The sequence below is a fragment of the Chrysemys picta genome, unplaced genomic scaffold (assembly GCF_011386835.1).
Source record: "Chrysemys picta bellii isolate R12L10 unplaced genomic scaffold, ASM1138683v2 scaf116, whole genome shotgun sequence".
NCBI classification, from domain to species: domain Eukaryota; kingdom Metazoa; phylum Chordata; order Testudines; family Emydidae; genus Chrysemys; species Chrysemys picta.
In genome coordinates, this window is record NW_027052823.1 from 36265 (window position 1) to 54295 (window position 18031).

Sequence of the window (18031 nt, forward strand, 5' to 3'; positions counted from 1 at the left end):
GTACCGTTGGACTGGAGAATAGCTAATGTGGTTCCTATTTTCAAGAAAGGGAAAAAAAGTGACCTGGGTAACTACAGGCCTGTTAGTTTAACATCTGTAGTATGTAAGGTCCTGGAAAAAATTTTGAAGGAGAAAGTAGTTAAGGACCTTGAGGTCAATGGCAATTGCGACAAATTACAACATGGTTTTACGAAAAGCAGATCGTGCCAAACCAGCCTGATCTCCTTCTTTGAGAAAGTAACAGACTTTTTAGATAAGGAAAATGCAGTGGACCTAATATACCTCGATTTCAGTAAAGCGTTTGATACGGTACCGCACGAGGAATTATTGGTTAAATTGGAAAAGATGGAGATCGATATGAAAATCCAGAGGTGGATAAGGAACTGGTTAAAGGGGAGACTGCAGTGGGTCATACTGAAAGGTGAACTGTCAGGTTGGAGGGAGGTCACCAGTGGAGTTCCTCAAGGTTCGGTTTTGGGTCCCATTTTATTTAATCTATTTATTACTGACCTCGGAACCAAATGTAGGAGTGGGCTGATAAAGTTTGCGGATGACACAAAGTTGGGAGGTATTGCCAATTCGGAGAAGGATTGGGATATTCTGCAGGGAGACTTGGATGACCTTGTAAATTGGAGTAATAGAAATAGGATGAAATTTAATAGTGAAAAGTGTAAGGTGATGCATTTAGGGATGACTAACAAGAATTTTAGTTATAAGCTGGGGACGCATCGGTTGGAAGTAACGGAGGAGGAGAAAGACCTCGGAGTCCTGGTTGACCGCAGGATGACTATGAGTCGGCAATGTGACGTGGCCGTGAAAAAAGCTAATGCAGTCTTGAGATGCATTAGGCGAGGTATATCTGGTAGGGATAAGGAGGTGCTGCTTCCGTTATACAAGGCACTGGTGAGACCTCATTTGGAGTACTGTGTGCAAGTTCTTGTCTCCCATGTTTAAAAGGGAACTCAAACTGGAATGGGTACAGAGAAGGGCCACTAGGATGATCAGAGGAATGGAAACCTGTCGTATGAAAGGAGACTCGAGGAGCTCGGTTTGTTTACCCTAACCAAAAGAAGGCTGAGGGGGGATATGATTGCTCTCTTTAAATATATCAGAGGGATAAATTCCAGGGAGGGAGAGGAATTATTTCAGCTCAGTACTAATGTGGACACGAGAAGGAATGGATATAAACTGGTGGTGGGGAAGTTTAGGCTTGAAATTAGACAAAGGTTTCTAACCATCAGAGGGGTGAAATTTTGGAACAGCCTTCCGAGGGAAACAGTGGGGGAGAAAGACCTCTTTGGCTTTAAGATTAAGCTTGATAAGTTTATGGAGGGGATGGTTTGATGGGATAACATGATTTTAGTCAATTAATCAACAGCGTGCCATCACTGGTAAATAGTATCAATGGTCAATGAGGGTCTGGCTAGAGAATCTTGCCTGCATGCTTGGGGTTCTACTGATTGCCATATTTGGGGTCGGGAAGGAATTTTCCTCCAGGGTAGATTGGCAGAGGCCCTGGAGGTTTTTTGCCTTCCTCCGCAGCATGGGGCGGGGGTCGCTAGCTGGAGGTTTCTCTGCGACTTGAAGTCCTTAAATCACAGGATTCGGGGACTTCAACAGCTGAGTCAAGGGAAAGGGGGTGGGTCAGCTTTTGTGGCCTGCATCATGCGGGAGGTCAGACTAGATGATCATACTGGTCCCTTCTGACCTTAAAGTCTATGAGTCTACCTGGGAGCTCTCCTGATCTTCCAGCTGTTCAACCAATCCATTCATCCCACAAGCATTCCAGGAGGGAGGGGTGGGGGAAAGTGTAACAGACCTTTTGAGCATACAGGTTATACATAGCATACAGATCACTGCTGCTCCTACAACAACACCCAACTGCATTACATGAATACTCTCCCAGCCACTCATGAGCCATAGTAGGGAGGCTCCAGTCAATTCCCCCCAGCTCCCCAGCCTTGCACCCCAGGATTGTACCATTGTGCACTTGTCAGCAGCCTAGCCAGTGTAAGCTCATTACCTAGTTCACCACACCCTCAGTGTGGAATGGACACACATCAGCCTTTGTAGTCTGAGCTGCAATTCCCCAAGCACGTCAAACAAAACACACTGTTTGAGGTAACATATCAAACAGGTTTATTAACTACAGAACAGTTGATTTAAGTGATTATAAGTAGCAGATGCAGAGGTCTTAATTCTAACTTAAAGAGGCTAAGCAAGATTTGAATCAAGCAGTGTCTCACCCTAAGAGCTGGTACAAGCAGCTTCCACTTCTCCAATACACAGACTGAACCCCTTTCCAGCTTGGGACCAAACTCCCTCCTTCAAAGTCTTCGGCTACACTACGGACCTTACAGCGGCACAGCTGTACCGCTACAGATGTGCCGCTGTAAGGTCTCCCATGTAGCCACGCTTTGCCGATAGGAGAGAGTTCTCCTGCTGGCATGATTAAACCACCCCCAATGAGCGGCGTTAGCTATTTCTGCAGGAGAGCCTCTACTGCCAACATAGCGCTGTCCATATCAGCACTTCTGTCTGTGACAGTTGTCTGTCAGGGCTTTCTTTTTTCGCACCCCTGACCGACAGAAATTTTACCAACAGAAGTGGTGTTGACAAAGCCTTTGTCTTTCAGACAATCTTCCAGGTGTTGAGCTGAGCGGGGAGAGAGGCCAAGTAATGATGTCACTCTTCCTCTTTTATACTTTTTTCCGGCTGCTCGAAAGATTCTTGCTGTGACGTGGGTTAGCGTATCCCCATGGCATACGTGCCTTCTCCGAAAAGTCTCTGGGATAGTGGATTGAGTGTTGATGAGCCCTTAACTCCTGTCTGGCCACTGATGGCTGCTCCTTTGTCCCTACTGAAAGGCTGGCTTTGGGCATCTCCCAACCCCATGACCTATTTCAGTAACACAAAAGGCAATACCTCATAACTTCACACACAATGATAGCAGAGACAATCCAACAGGATATTACGGTTCAACAGATCATAAAGTAATCGTTCTAGATTACTACATTTTTAATTGACTGAAACAAAGACATTATTTTAAATTAATCAGTCACAGAGGTTTAGTATGTTCATAACAATGTTCATTGCTTTTAGAAAAAGGGAACACTAATTTATTTTGTGTTATCTCCATAACCAGACATGTTTATGAAATTTCACCAACTTTATGTTTCCAAAGATTTTAGGCATAACAAAGGATTTTAAATCTTACTAAGGTACTGATTGTGCTGGAGGGTTCTCTTAAAACTAGTTAATCAAATAGTTCAGAGGTAAAGAAAGGGAAACTTGTTTGTCCAGCTATCTGGAAGGAAAGCGTTGTCCCTTTAAGGGCTAGCCTCTCTTCAACAGGGGGGTGAAGGGAGAAAGGGATGGACAGAAAGGACAGGGAGACTTTGGAAGCAAGTTTTTTGTACTATAGTAACTAAAATTAAAATATGTATTTTAGATAAGAGTGGTCTTTTGAAGGATTTATTTTAAAAACTATATGTCTGAAGAGCCAAGCATGTGAGGCTAAAGGTGAATACTCAGATCGTGGATCTAAAACTCTATGCAAGGATTTTTTAGAGATGTGATTTCATAATCTTCAGCAATCTTCTAATGAAATAGTTTAAAATTTGCTTTAAAAATAAGGTCCCGTAGACTAACATATTCTGAGTAAATATTACAGTAATGCACAACTGTTTTTGTCAGTAAATTCAGAAACTGAGACCTGGTCCACACTAACCCCCCCACTTCGGACTAAGGTACGCTAATAACGTAGCTGAATTCGAAGTACCTTAGTCCGAACTTACCGCGGGTCCAGACGCGGCAGGCAGGCTCCCCTGTCGATGCCACGTACTCCTCTCGCCGAGCTGGAGTACCGGCGTCGACGGCAAGCACTTCCGGGATCGATCCCAGAAGATCGATCGCTTACATCCGGACCAGGAAGTAAGTATAGACGTACCCTGACAGTATATACCTAGGGGTTGGCAAATGCCTGTTAAATGGCTTCATTACCACTCGAATGGCTCTTTAACAGTTTCAATGTTGTGCTAATAGGATTGGCAGGCTGGAGGCTTTTTCACTTTTAAGTTACTAGCTCCCTTCCGGAGTAAGAGACACCAGGCTGCAGCAGCCAGCTGTGGGAGCCTGCAGGAAGGGTCAGAACAGGGATAGGAAGGTGGGGGGGTGGACACTAAGACCCAGGAGGTGCCCCGAATTTTCCGGTGCCCTACACAGCTGTGTATGCTGAGTATGCCTAAGGACGGCCCTGGGTGAATGTCACCCCCGTCCCTCCATCTCAGGGACCCAGTCTGAGCTGGGAGTTCATCTGAAAGAAAGGACGGATTCTCTCCCCAGCGAAGGAGGCCTCAGTGAAAGTGAAGATCGGGGCCTCATTATCAGCACTGAAAAATGCCACCTGCCCCTGTTCATAGTCCAGAGAGACCCGAACCTGCCGGTGCCAGCTGCTCTGGGGCAGGGTGCTCTGAGGGGCAGGTTGAACCTTAGACACCCATCCCCACCAATTCATGGCCCAGATCCCCTCCTCAGGGGAAATGCCGATCCAGCCTTTCCTCCACACAGACTCCCTGGCCACCCCGATGGCCCAGAATTCCTCATCCCCCACCTCCACCTCCCAGTACCAACTCCCCGTGGTGAACCCTGGAGAGCCCAGCACACAGTGCCAACGATCAAATCGCTCAGGATTGTTGGGCAGGTCCTGCCGTGTGTCTCCCCATCTCACACCCCGCCGATCCTCAGACAGGATGAGTTCAGGATGAGCTGTGTCTGGATCCAGAGTCACATGCACTGTGGGGAATTCAAGGGAATGGGTTAAAAAACCTCGGGACAGGAAGGGGGACAGCAGCTGAAGGGGGGGGTAGGGAGTGGGGGGAAGGGGAAGGACTGCAGTAGAGGACAGTAGGAGCTGAAATAGGGGGCAGAGAATGGGGAGGGGATAGGTAATTTTAAGTTGAAAAGATCGTAAATGTGTTATAAGACTGAAAACTATTATAACTGTACTTGTCATGAACCCCCCTTTCAGTGACAGGTGGGTCCCCCTTGCCGTCCCTTCATTCCCCATATTCGTCTCCTCACCAAGGGGTGAAGGCAGAAACCCCCCCTCCCTTCAACCCCCGTTGTGATAACTGTCCCTACAGGCTGACCCTGACTGTGAGCGCCGCTGGCAGACGTGAGTGAGAGCTCATCAAAAGTCACAGTAACCCATGGTAATAAATGTTGAAAGTAGGGTGACCAGAGAGCAAATGTGAAAAACGGGACCAGGGGTGGGGGGTAATAGGAGCCTATATAAGAAAATGTCCCAAAAATCAGGACTGTCCCTATAAAATCGGGACATCTGGTCACCCTAGTTGAGAGGAAAGGGGTTGAAAGGGGAGTGAAACAGACTGAAATAGCCCAGACAAAGAGACCTCCTGCTATAACTCAAGGATTGAGTTAAGCTCATGCCTGGTGAACAAGCGACGTGTGGGACTGGTACTAAGGAGACCAAAATTGGTGTGTCAGAAACTGGGTGTAATTGGTGGACAATATAATGAGTGAACAGAGCTATTCCACCTCTCCCTTCCCTGTGGGGTTCTTGAAAGAAAAGCCTGTGGCAGGAGAGTCTGAGACTCACTGCTGATGGGGGGAGGGGTGACTGAATGGAGTGAGCTGCATCATCATGGCTGCCACCCCCACTGTCCCCTGGAACCCCGGGATCCCCCATGACACCGTTGGATCTTTGTCATCCTGAGCCTGAAAGGCACCTGACCAGACCAGGCCAGAATGTGGGACCCAGATGACATCACTACCTCCATTGGGTCTGGCTAAAACCCACCACCACCTGGGATGTGAGACTTTGCCCCTCACTTCCTGTGTCCTCTTCCTCCCTCACGTCTTCTCTTTCCTATAGCCAGGGCTGCCTGGGGGGGCAAGTGGGGCAATTTGCCCCAGGCCCCGCAGAGGCCCCCACGAGAACGTCATAGGCTCCCCCCCGCCTCTGCCTTCCCCCATCCCCCAGCGCCACGGCGCGCCGCATCCAGGAGCAGCCCTGGACAGCGCTGCAGCGGCATGGCTCGGGCGGGGCCTGAGCTCCTCCCGCTCAGAGCCGCGAGGTAAGGGGCGGGATTGCGAGTTGCGGCCGAGCGGCGGGAGCTCAGGCCCTGCTGGAGCCACGCCGCTGCAGCACTGTCCAGGGCTGGGCTGTGTTTCTCCAGCAAGGGTCACACTCCACTTCTGAGCATCTCTCATTGCCTAGTTTGTGTGAATCACATTCATAGGCCTCACGTCTCCCCACACATGGTATCAGGGGCCTAGGTGCCTGACTGAGGCTTTGTAGATGCCACGGGGGGGGAGGGGAGGGGCTAGCTGAAAGTTAGGCATAGTGCCCAAGTTCCTTTGTGGATCTGGGCCTGAGTGCAGAAGGCTCTGGGTGTGTTATATTTCACCCAAACCCACAGGGCTGCACTAATGATAATTCTTTAAACTTATCCCAGACCTTTTTCCCACCATCCTGTTTGTTTCCTACAGCAGTCTGAGGTGCACTCAGAGTTTGCTTCTGAGCTTCAAAGTGAACTTAGTGCCAGAGATAAAAGGAGGATTCAAACTCCTTTGAAATCCCTGGGTATAATAATAAATAATCTCAGAACAACAGTTTCTTCCACCAACAAAGCAGATCTCTGGAAGGGCAATGTCTAGAGAAAGGTTTCTCTCCCTAGCTGATTTAGCCAATATTCTGCAAATCAGTCAGATACACCTCTACCTCGATATAATGCTGTCCTCAGGAGCGAAAAAAATCTTACCGCGTTATAGGTGACACCGCGTTATATCGAACTTGCTTTGATCTGCCGGAGTGTGCAGCCCCCTTTCCCCCCGGAGCACAAGGGGGAATGATGTTAGCTAAGGTGATGGAAGCACTCTTCCACTGGCCTGGAAGACTTTCATACCCCTGACCAATGTAGCTACACTGATAGAATTTTCATGTGTAGACCAAGCCTTAGCTAGACTCTTATTTTAAGCTCTTAAGTGGTGCTATATATATAGCTATACTTTTTCCAGTTCATTGTAGAAAGTGGAACTATGCTTTTCATTCATCTCTTCAATCTCTCACACATTTAAAAAACATAACAATGAATACATTTCAAATATTGCTATATTTGAAAACAAAACAGCTTGTGGAGGTGTCAGCAAGAAGAGGTGTCAGCAAACATTTCTAACAAGACCTTTTAACTTATTTTTATTTTCTAGTTTTTTAATCAGATTCTTAAATGTGTAGAAATAAAATGTTAAGGTTCCACATTAAAAACAATTTTCAAAAGATCATACAACTCCCATCCCTTAGTGGAGGTGTTTCTCTGTACTCCAGGTAGAAGGAAGAGGGAAAATGGAACTTACCAGATTTAGCAAGAATTTCCTCTAAAAGACAAATAAAGAAAAATAAATAATGTATGAAAATGATGATAGTTGTTAAGATGTTTCATAATAGAGGTATTTTTTCTCCCCTGTCCTTTTTTGTATTTTTGCAAAGTCAAATGGTCAAATATGGATCAGTAATAGAAACCTGTGTTCCCAGGAGCCACATCATATGTCAGGGCAATCCAAGGAACCACGCTGATTTTAGAGCAGTTAGGAAAGACCAGCTTCAAACACAGGCCTGATCTAAACCTTAACTCTGGCAGGGCTGTCACCTTTATATGTTTAATACTTAATATACCTTAGAGAATATTTATGAAAATACTTATGTACCTTAATATTTAATACTCATTGGCCCAGAAAGCAAGTGTAGGCTCTGTAGGGTAGGGATTAGGATGGTCACTGGGGAGGGGTGAGCTCCTGGGTTTCAGTCTCTGTGCCTAAGACTATTTAATGATTTATACACCTAGAACAGCTTCGACAGAGAGATTGAGAGAGACCCACTTAGAATAGCCAGCAGCCCTGCAGTTAGGGCACTCGCCTAGGAAAGGGGAGAGCAGGGATTCAAAGCTGGGCCGCCGCAGTTCGTCTGAGTGACTTAATAACTGGGCTATCGGTGATCAGAGGGACATCATCTCTGCAGTGCTGTACATGTAGACAAGCCATGACGCATCATTCGAAAAACTAAGGAGGTGCTCCTTAGTTTTTAGAATGACGCGTCATGGCTTGTCTACATGTACAGCACTGCAGAGATGAAGAAGCTCTCTCGTCAACAAAGCGCTGTCTACACCAGGGTTAGGTCGGTATAATTTTTCACATCCCTGAGTGACGTAGTTATACCGAGATGTTTGTGGTGTAGATCTGGCCTAAGGCACCTTGTGAAACCTAACAACATAGGACTGGAAGGAACCACCTGAATCATTGAGCCAGTCCCCTGCTATCACTGACCACCTCTTTAAATCTAGCCCTTCATTTCCAAACTGACTTAGCTTTTAATTTAAACAATGTTTTCAAAAGCCCCAAATCACAATGAAATAGTTTTGAAGTTTTTATAACTACCAGACAAACAAAAAATCAATTATTTCAACAGCTCTTTCTCTGACTCTGTCATTCACCAACCAGTCTGCCTGCACAGACCAGGGAGCAGAGGCGTTAAGTTGGAGAGGTTGTAGCTGATAGACTTTTTGACCTTTGTTACATCTGAATACCTCAGCTCTTTGACTAAGCAATGGCACTGTTATAAAATAACTGTGCTCTCTGATGCTCAACCATTGCTATTCTCCTGAATTTCAAAAGGTGTGAAGTAAACTTTCTTGTCTGAAATTACAGCACGTTGCTTTGAATATACAGCAGGGAAACAGATTTCCTCCATTCGATGGAAAATTTTATCTCTTCCACTGTCTGACTGAAAACGACAACATGTACTCAGTAAATCCATTGTACCCTGCTTTGCTGCTATTTGAAATGACAGCTGTGTCAGAGATGATGGTGCACACCTTGGGCTGGACTGTACACTGCGCTAACACCTCTGAAATCCAGGAAATACAAAGTTAAGTTACATGCCACCTGTTCAAAGCATCCTTAGTTCTGCCCCTTTTAAGCTGTGTCCCACCATGTCCACAACATACCATTCCCATCAGGCAGAGCAGTTTTCAATCAGTTTTAGCTCAGTGAGAAAAGTTATCTTTTAAACTGCGAGTCTCAATCCTAACTACAGCAGAGTTGCTGCTCCATTATCAGACTTCACTGTTAGCTACATCCATGCAGCCTACCTTGATATACACCTGGACCTTTTCCCTAGTGAAGCCTGCACTTACTCCAGTCCCCTGCTCTCACAGACAGCTCCTGTGGCACTTTGTACCTCAAAGCAGCCCCCTGAAATCCCTATATTCACCCCATCATATAATTATGAGATGTTTCCTACAAAGTATCCATTGTAAAGTATCATTTTAAAATTCTTGATCTGTTTAACATTAATATCCTGTTGGATTGTATGTGCTATGATTGTATGTGAAGTTATGAAGTTTTGCTAGGTGTGTGTTACTGAAATATGTTGTGAGGTTGGAAACATCCACAACCAGCCTTTCAGGTGCAACAATGGAGTAGCCAGATGTGCTGATGGGCCATTAAAGGGAATTCACTTTCCCAGCAGCCATCCCAGAAGATTTCTCAGAGAGGTCACGTAGACAATGGAGATTACTTGACCAATGGAGGCAGACCCCCACCTCGCAAGCATAGATCTTTGCAGCAAACTGGAAGAAACTATAAAAGAAGGGATGTGACATCGTGATTGGCTTCACTCCTGCCACAACTCAACACCTGGAAGAAACATCTAGCGGACAAAGACTTTGAACTGTGGAGGGTGGTCCGGTGCTGGAGGAGAGACCCAGCCACTGTATTGAAGATCTGTGACCTGTTTGTACCATCTGTCAGGGTGAGACACTGCTTGATTCAAATCCTGTTTAGTTTATAGAACTCAGATTGCAAATTTACTTTTCTTTCTTAGGTAACCAACTTTGATCTCTATGTCTGCTACTTATAATAACTTAAAATCTATCTTTCTGTAGTTATTAAATCTGTTTTATATTTTACATAAAATAGTTGAAGTGCTTGGAAAATCTCAGCTCAGGATACAAAGGTTAGTGTGTGTCCTCTCCACATTGAGGGAGGGGCAGACTGGGTAATGAACTTACATTGCTCAGGCTTCTGACCAGCGCAAGACACTTCAGCTCTGGGGTCCTAGGCTGGGGAGCTGTGAGGATTGGCTGGAGCCTCTCTGCTGACGATTCATGAGTGGCTGGGAGAAGCATTCATGTAACTCAGCTAGGTGTGTCCCTTCCTGTGGATATCCGTGTAAATGCAGAACCTGCCAGAGGTCTGTAGCTTGCCAACAACCACCCAGTGGTGGGACAGAGGGCTCAGCAGTCCCCCAGTCCAGGTGACATCCTGGGATCCCCATCACAGCCCCTTCATAAAATCCTATTAAAAAACTTAGCAAGTTCCATTTTAACATTAGTTCTGTTTCATAGATTCATAGATTCTAGGACTGGAAGGGACCTCGAGAGGTCATCGAGTCCAGTCCCCTGCCCGCATGGCAGGACCAAATACTGTCTAGACCATCCCTGATAGACATTTATCTAACCTACTCTTAAATATCTCCAGAGATGGAGATTCCACAACCTCCCTCGGCAATTTATTCCAGTGTTTAACCACCCTGACCGTTAGGAACTTTTTCCTCGTGTCCAACCTAGACCTCCCTTGCTGCAGTTTAAACCCATTGCTTCTTGTTCTATCCTTAGAGTCTAAGGTGAACAAGTTTTCTCCCTCCTCCTTATGACACCCTTTTAAATACCTGAAAATACCTGTTGTTTTCTCTCACAACACTTCCTGGCAGTCTGCTCCAGAACCTCACTCCTCTGATGGGTAGAAACCTTTAGTTCCCAGCCTGAATTGAATTCAAGGCCAGATAATCCCCATTTCTTCTTGATCGATTTGATTGTTAGCTTCAACAGTTCATCTCTCTCCATGTTGTTTACTCCCCTGATGCATTCGCAAAGAGCAATCACATCCCCTCTCAGCCTTCCCTTTGCTACCCAAAACAAGCTCAGTTTTTTTAGTCTCCTCTCTTACGGCAGGCCCTCCATGACCCTGATCATCCTGGGAGCCCATCTCTGAACCTGAAATTCATCCACCTCTGGCTGAGGTTGTGGGACACCCCACAGATGCCAGGACAGGAGAGCAGCCCCTCTTACAAAATATCCAGCTCCTGGGTGCTGATCCTTGGCATTGAGGAGAAGCTACAATTTGCTGCAGAAGTAGAAGAGGAGCCAGGGGAGGGATTTGAGTAGGGAGCGGACGACATGGTTGGAGAACAATTGAGGCAGCTGATTTTGCTGGCACAATGTTCGATCAGGCTCTTCATTTCTCTGGTGGGAGAGAAGAGCTTGAGAAGCAACAAAAGCACCTGGTGCCAGGGCTGAGACCCAACCAGAGTCCCCCTGACCACAGGGGAACCAGCCCCATGTAACCTCCTTGCCCAGCCACATGGCGATGGGGGAAATGACAGCAGGAAAACTTAGAGGTGTTCCAAGCCCCTGCAGCCAGAAGGATTCCTCCAGCAGTAGCCGGCAAAGCAGCAATAGCCTGCTGCCCAGACAGCCTCTGGCCTTTTCAGTTTGCTGGTTTCCTCTTTGCTCTGCTCCGTTCCCTGCCTCCCTCTGCCCTCCATGGTCCTAGGCAGGACCTGAATTGCTAATATATTGAACAATCACATTCTAAAAAACAGTGTTTCAGCCCTTCTTCTTTCATCTTAAAGGAAGAGCAGAAGCTGTGTTTATTTCCCCTTTGCTAGTCTTTTGAATACACCCCACTGGTCCCAGAAATTACCTTTGTCTTTCTTCATTTCAGATCGCAAGGTTGCTAGAAGGAGAAAAAGGCAAATTATGAGCTTTCGTTCTGCCATGGTTATGGTGATATTCCAACGGTTGAACACAATGTGTTGTGCTTGTGAAAGAGAGGGACAGATTTACAGTCAGTGGTTTAAAACACACCTGTCTCAAATGCACCGTGTGATCAAGTGGGGTCAAGTGAAGGCAGGGAGGAGTCGGCTATGTGGGATGAGGATAGAACTTGGGGGCAGAGAGGTGTGATGATCTGGCAGAATTGGGAGGGGAAAGATGAGGAAAGGAAGGAGATGTAGGACTGTTGTTTTTTTGGGGGGATGCACAGGTCAGGAAAGCCTCATCCCTTAGTGGGAGAGGTTTCAGGGGACTCCAGAAACAAGGAATAGGAAAAATTGAACTTACCAAGTTCAGCAAGAATTTCTTCTAAAAGACAAAAAAGAGGAATTAATAATGTGTAATAGCTGTTAAAAATTTTAGTACAGTGGTTCTCTCCCCACCCCTGCTACCTTCATCCATTTCGTTATGTTTGCAAAGTCAAACACAGGCAGTTTTTGTTTGTTTGTTTCCTGTTTTGGGCATGCTCTCTTGTGACGTTTTTTATCACTAGAGTTGGGCAACATTTTTCAGCTGAAATCATCATCATCGGCAGTTCCTTGGTTCGCGGATGATCTCTACCACAGATTTACTTATGGGTCCTGAGATATCTCAGGAGTCCAATCCTGGAACCACAGATCTGCCCGCAGTAGGTACAGACATTTCCTAGCGGGTCAGCTCCCCATTGTGAGAAAGTTCTTTTTCCTTCCTTCAGCTTTGAGGGAAAGGCGCTTCTCCTCGAAGCGGGCCACTACCTGATGGAGGCTGACCACTGAGGTCAGTTGGTGGCTTGCTCCTCCCAGCTTGTGATGTCCACATCAGTTTTCTTGAGATACATTTTCAGTGTCTATTTGTAGCGTTTCCTCTGACCACCACGGGATCTCTGACCATGGGTGATCTGAGAGTAGATGGCTTGTTTTGGGAGGCGAGAGTATGGCATCCGCACACAATGTTCAGCCCAATGAAGCTGGTTCATGAGAATCATTGCTTAGTGCTGGTGACATTGGCTTCAGTGAGGATGCTGGCGTTAGCGTAGCAATCTTCCCATTTGATGCGAAGGATCTTCCAGAAGCATTGTCGGTGGTACCTCTCCAGACAGTTGGGTTTGCATCCCTAAAGGAGTGTAGGAGTCATATTTGTCTTATGGGTTATGTAAAAGGCCTGAGGCAGGCTGATGGAGCACTTTAGTCTTCCGAATATTGAGTCAGAGTCCTAGGCTTCGATGAGCTTGTGCAAAAAAATCCAGTGTGGACTGAAGGTCAGTCTTAGTGTGCACGAGGATGTCATCAGCATCTGGCCCTGCTGCCTTGCTGTTCTTCATTTGCATGATGGATCATGTTACTTCTTCAAGGGCAGGAGGATCAGCAAGAGATTCTCTTTCATGTCACTGAGGTATAGATTCGATGGTGGCATTAGAGACGGTTGACTCACGATTCAGGAGTGACTCAAAATGCTCCTTCCATCTGGCTTTGATGGCTTCATTGTCCTTAAAATATGTCAACCCGTCTTAGGCTCGGAGTGGTGTAGGACCATGGGATCATGGATTGTAGACTTGTTCATTTAAATTGCACAGATTACAGCTAATAGCCTTTTTGACTATTGGTACATCTGAATCAGGGCCGGCTCCAGGCACCAGCTTCTCAAGCAGGTGCTTGGGGCGGCCGTTCCGGACAGGGGCGGCAGTTCCAGGTATTCGGCAGCAATTCGGTGGAGGGTCCGTCACTCCGCCTGGGAGTGAAGGACCTCCCGCCGAATTGCCGCCGCAGATCGCGATTGCGGCTTTTTTTTTTTTTTTTTTTTTTGGTACAAAGGCCCATGGTTCAGAAATCCCTTTCCTAGGCCAGTGTTCTCGACTCGGCTGACACATTGTCCCTGAAAGGGTCAGTTGAGAACTCAGCGTGCGCACAGCAAGCTGGAAATCTGCACAGTGTGTGGAGCGTGTGTATGTGACTTGGAGCTTGGCAGGGCAGCAGCACTGGTTCGTGGGGTTAAGGCAGCTGGGCTGTGCAGGAGCACTCCACAAAGCAGGGTGGCAGACATGGGGTCTGCAGCTGGGAGTGTGTCTGAGAGGCCCAGAAGCACATGGGATCCTGGGGTTAGGCCCACCCACAGCAGACTGGCGTCAGTCCAGAGAGGGGGTGACACAGGGCCTTGAAGTGATTTAATTAGCTAGCAAAACACCCCTACCTTGGACCCATGAGCAGCCTTTGCCATGGGAATCACAGCGTGAGAGCGGTGAGTCGGGGATCCTTTGCAATCTTCACAAAGAGCTTTGGCAATCTCCTTACAGAACCATGTGAGCTCCTTGCCATGTTCCCCACAGACATTCCCTTCCCTTCCCCTTTTTCCTGGTTTTAACCCCAGTTGTTTGATGAACTCTGCTATGCTGTCCAGCTGAGTGTTGGAAAGGTCTTTTCCAGAATGTGCATTTGGATGTTTAAAAGCGCGCTGGCGCAGCTTACTGACTCGCTCAGACCTCAGCAAAAAGAATATCCCCATTGTTATTGCTGCTTGCTGTGCACTCCACAATATCTGTGAGTGTAAGGGGGAGACATTTATGTCGGAGTGAGAGATTGAGGCAAATCGCCTGGCTGCTGATTACGTGCAGCCAGACACCAGGATGGTTAGAAGAGCACAGCAGGGCGCGGTGCGCATCAGAGAAGCTTTGAAAATGAGTTTTGTGACTGGCCAGGCTACGGAGTGAAACTTCTGTTTGTTTCTCCTTGATGAACCGTCCGCCCCCACCCCACCCGGTTCACTCTACTTCCCTGTAAACCAACCACCCCACCCTCCCCTCCCACCCTCGAGCAGCACATGCAGAGGCAATAAAGTCATGGTTACTTCACATTCATGCATTCTTTATGAATTCATCACACAACTAGGGGGATAATTGCCAAGGTAGCCCGGGATGGGTGGGGGAGTAGGGAAGGAAAAGGACACACTACAGTTTAAAACTTTAACTCTTATTGAAGGCCAACCTTCTGATGCTCGGGCAATCATCTGGGGTGGAGTGACTGGGTGGCCGGAGGCCCCCCCCCACCGTGTTCTTGGGCGTCTGGTTGAGGAGGCTATGGAACTTGGGGAGGTGGGCTGTTGGTTACACAGGGGCTGTAGCGGCGGTCTCTGCTCCTGCTGCCTTTCCTGCAGCTCAACCATACGCTGGAGCACATCAGTTTGATGCTCCAGTAGACAGAGCATTGACTCTTGCCTTCTGTCTGCAAGCTGACGCCACCTATCATCTTCAGCCCGCCACTTGCTCTGTTCATCCCGCGATTCAGCCCGCCACCTCTCCTCTCGTTCATATTGTGCTTTTCTGTAGTCTGACATTGACTGCCTCCATGCGTTCTGCTGTGCTCTGTCAGCGTGGGAGGACATCTGGAGCTCCGAGAACATATCATCCCGAGTCTGCCGTTTTCTCCTTCTAATCTTCACTAGCCTCTGTGAAGGAGAAACATTTGCAGCTGGTGGAGGAGAAGGGAGAGGTGGTTAAAAAAGACACATTTTAGAGAACAATGGGTACACTCTTTCACGTTAAATTTTGCTGTTCACATTACACAGCACATGTACTTTCGTTACAAGGTCACATTTTTCCTCTTATATTGAGGGCCTGCCGGTTTGGTGTGAGAGATCACTCACGCAGTGCCAGGCAACAGATTTCGGCTTGCAGGCAGCCATGGTAAGCCACAGTCTTTTGGCTTTTTTAACCTTCTTAACATGTGGGAATGGTTTCAAACAGTAGCACCCTCCTTTCCCATACCAAGCACCCGTTGGGTTGGCCATTTAAAAGGGGCTGCGGTTTCCGGGTTAACATGCAGCACAAACCCAACTAACACCCCCCCCAAATCTCTGGGATGATCACTTCACCCCTCCCCCCCACGGCGTGGCTAACAGTGGGGAACATTTCTGTTCAGCAGAGCAGGAACGGGCACCTCTGAATGTCCCCTTAATAAAATCGCCCCATTTCAACCAGGTGACCGTGAATGATATCACTCTCCTGTGGATAACAAAGAGCGATAAGGAATGGATGTTGTCTGCATGCCAGCAAACACCGAGAACATATGCTGCCATGCTTTGTTATGCAATGATTCCAGACTATGTGCTACTGGCCTGGCATGGTAAAGTGTCCTACCATGGCGGACGGGATAAGGCAGCCCTCCCCAAAAAACCTTTTGCAAAGGCTTTGGGAGTACATGAAGGAGAGCTTTCTGGAGATGTCCCTGGAGGATTTCCGCTCCATCCTCATACACGTTAACAGACTTTTCCAGTAGCTGTACTGGCCGCGATTGCCAGGGCAAATTAATCATTAATCATTAAACACGCTTGCTTTTAAACCATGTGTAATATTTACAAAGGTACACTCACCAGAGGTCCCCTGTGTGCCCTCAGGGTCTGGGACCACGCCTTGGGTGAGTTCGGGGGTTACTGGTTCCAGGTCCAGGGTGATAAACATATCCTGGCTGTTGGGGAAACCGGTTTCTCCGCTTCCTTGCTGCTGTGAGCTATCTACATTATCTTCATCCTCATCTTCCTCATAGCCCGAACCTGCTTACCTGTGTGTTTCTCCATTGAAGGAGTCAAAGCACATGGTTGGGGTAGTGGTGGCTGCACCCCCTAGCATGGCATGCAGCTCTGCGTAGAAGCGGCATGTTTGCGGCTCTGCCCCGGACCTTCTGTTTGCCTCTCTGGCTTTGTGGTAGGCTTGTCTTAGCTCCTTAATTTTCACGCGGCACTGCTGTGCATCCCTGTTATGGCCTCTGTCCTTCATGGCCTTGGAGACCTTTTCTAATATTTTGCCATTTCGTTTACTGCTACGGAGTTCAGCTAGCACTGATTCATCTCCCCATATGGCGAGCAGATCCCGTACCTCCCGTTCGGTCCATGATGGAGCTCTTTTGCGATCCTAGGACTCCATCCATGGTTACCTGTGCTGATGAGCTCTGCGTGGTCACCTGTGCTCTCCACACTGGGCAAACAGGAAATGAAATTCAAACATTCGCGGGGCTTTTCCTATCTACCTGGTCAGTGCATCTGAGTTGAGAGTGCTGTCCAGAGCAGTCACAATGAAGCACTGTGGGATAGCTCCTGGAGGCCAATAACGTCGAATTCCGTTCACACTACCCCAATTCCGACCTGCTAAGGCCGATTTTATTGCTAATCCCCTCGTTGGAGGTGGAGTAAAGAAATCGGTTTAAAGGGCCCTTTAAGTCGAAAAAAGGGACTTAGCCGTGTGAACGTGTCCAGGCTTAATTCAATTTAACGCTACTAAATTCGACCTAAACTCGTAGTGTAGACCAGGCCTCACTCCTGTTGTGTCTGTTGTGTAGATTGTGAGCTCTCTGGGCCAGGGAGTCTCTTGTTACACATCTGTGACTGGGGTTCCTAGGCACTAACACACCATCACTGATACTGATAACCATTAACAGCGAACAGGGGAATAAACAAATGTGCTGACTATACTGTGGCCTTCATCGCTCCTTCATCACTAACCCACCTCAGAGTAATACAGCACCACCCACCCCTCCTGAACTTCCCAGAGAGGGGCCACCAGTACAGATGTGGACAAGGGAGCGGGGTTGGGCAGAGGGAAGGTATTAGAGGGAATTACTGGAGACAGGCCCATCCAGCTCAGCATATCGGGGGGACCAGTAAAGGGCAGGGAGCCATTAGCTCAGCTGTAAATAGGGCCAGAGATCTCCTGCTGTTACCACTGGGCATGCTGCCTCTGCCTAATCCTTTCTAGCAAAGTTACACAGACAACACACATGGTGACAGCCCAGCCTGGCACACCCACTCTGGCTGCCACCCCTTCCCCCACACACTGCTCGGCCTCGCTCCTATTGAATGTGGCAGTTGCGTTATAGACACACGTTACAGCTTAGCAATATCGCCTGTGTGCCCAGCACCACGTGTCCCTGCTGGGCTCCCCACTCAGCCCCTCTCCCTTCCCTTCCACTGTTCTCTGCTGCCCTTGGCTTGCCCAGCATCGCCTCGGGTTAGAAGCAAAACGAGGTCTGCATGAAGCATGGTCTGAGTATGCCTCTGCCCCACCCAGAGACCAGGGTGAAGCCCTGCCAGTCAGGTTTACTGGACCCTGCTTTAGCGCAGGGGGCTGGACTTGGTGACTTCTCCAGGGCCTATCC

General features: G+C 47.8%; 1 long non-coding RNA gene across 1 annotated transcript in view; it reads right to left on the reverse strand.

Annotated features, from left to right (window-relative positions):
• LOC135978100 (uncharacterized) overlaps nt 1-17585 on the reverse strand; it is a 29464-nt gene extending 11879 nt beyond the window's left edge. Inside the window, exons 1-3 of the long non-coding RNA XR_010595523.1 lie at nt 14870-17585; nt 12201-12221; nt 11782-11814 (exon numbers count right to left, since the gene is read on the reverse strand). This is a non-coding gene — a long non-coding RNA (uncharacterized LOC135978100). The remainder of the gene's footprint in view (nt 1-11781; nt 11815-12200; nt 12222-14869) is intronic.
• Nucleotides 17586-18031: the final 446 nt, after the last annotated feature.